The sequence below is a fragment of a genome, unplaced genomic scaffold (genome assembly GCF_019419815.1).
Source record: "Pyrus x bretschneideri cultivar Hongxiangsu unplaced genomic scaffold, Pyrus_bretschneideri_v1 Contig10, whole genome shotgun sequence".
Taxonomy (NCBI): Eukaryota; Viridiplantae; Streptophyta; class Magnoliopsida; order Rosales; family Rosaceae; genus Pyrus; species Pyrus x bretschneideri.
In genome coordinates this window covers 7,139,477-7,140,883 of record NW_025999391.1, presented here as the reverse complement: position 1 = coordinate 7,140,883, position 1,407 = coordinate 7,139,477, and the positions used below count along the sequence as shown (strand labels likewise).

At 32.2% G+C, this 1,407-nt stretch overlaps 1 non-coding gene across 1 annotated transcript; it reads left to right on the top strand.

Annotated features, from left to right (window-relative positions):
- Nucleotides 1-313: 313 nt before the first annotated feature.
- TRNAI-AAU lies at nt 314-387 on the top strand. The gene has a single exon. It is a non-coding gene; the product is annotated as a tRNA-Ile (tRNA).
- Nucleotides 388-1,407: the final 1,020 nt, after the last annotated feature.

Sequence of the window (1,407 nt, the reverse complement as noted above, 5' to 3'; positions counted from 1 at the left end):
CCACAATCTCATCACAAAATCAAGTTGTTATGATAAACATAATTTGTGTGGACAACTTTGAAATAGATTTCATGCTACTATTTTTTTTTCCCTGCTTAATAGTAAGATTAAGAGATTACTGCAAGCGACCCGAGACCTTGAATATGATTTCCCCTCCCATCATTATCGCTTATAGCAAAGTAGTTCGATGTTTTAATCAACTATAAACTATATAACAAAAAAGCGGGATGCATGGGATTCTCTTAGTTTTAGTCATTTCGTCATGGTACAGGTTGCGATAGTATTTTAGATATTGTTACAATTTGATCAACGTGGCCTATTAGCTCAGCTGGTTAGAGCGTCGTGCTAATAACGCGAAGGTCGCAGGTTCGAGACCTGCATGGGCCACTTCTTAACGTTTTCACCCCTTTTTTTTTTTTTTTTTTTTTTCGTGTTCCTCTTCTTTTGCAAGAAGATCGAAAGGATTTCTGACGAATGACCCAAGGCCCTCCTACTGAACTTACATCAAGTGTTTATTAATTCTCATAAATTAAGAAAAACAATTCTGACGAATGACCCAAGGCCCTCCTACTAAACTTACCTCAAGTGTTTATTAATTCTCATAAATTAAGAAAAACAATAATTAATCTACAAGCTAAGGACTTGTTAATAATCATTCGTTTCTAGTTTTTTATTTTTACCATTGTGCTTGAGATTTGAAGAAAGTGTATGGCGAGAATAGTACTAGAATGGGTGATCTTCTGAGAAGTACTCGTGTTGCATCCCCCACCTATTCCAATTCAGTTTTTCCTAATCTAACATCTAATCTAATAAATTAATCGTTCAACAAAAAAAAAATTGTAAAAAGAATTAGTTGGGATTGAATACACACCATAATGCATAATTATTATTCTTTTTCTCTTAAAAAAAAATTGTATGGTGAAAGAGGTAAGAAGAAAAGTAATAGGAAAAATAGGAAGAATACGGAAGAATGCATGAAATAAAATCTTGAAAGTGAAAACAACATATAATAGTTTTTGGTTTCTAGTTTTTATTTTGTATGCATTTCTTCAACATATTTCTTCCACTCAGCTCTCCTTTTCCCATGTATTTCTCCTCCATCACCAACACTAAAAGAAAAACCAAAAATAAAATAATTATCAATCTGCCTTGAAGTATATACCCTTTCCTGAGCTGCGCATTTGGTTAGAAGAATACCTGGCTATCAAAAATGTCCTCCATAAAACATTTTGTATGTGATTTACAATATATTTTTTCTTGTGATCAAAACCGTTTATATTATAAACTACTATATAAAGATAGTTTTGAAAGAGAGAGAGTTCATCCATCCACTTCATTATTCAAATAGAATTGTACAAAAGAGAATTGAAATTCCATCCCAAATGCAAAGTACCTCTATAAAAAAAA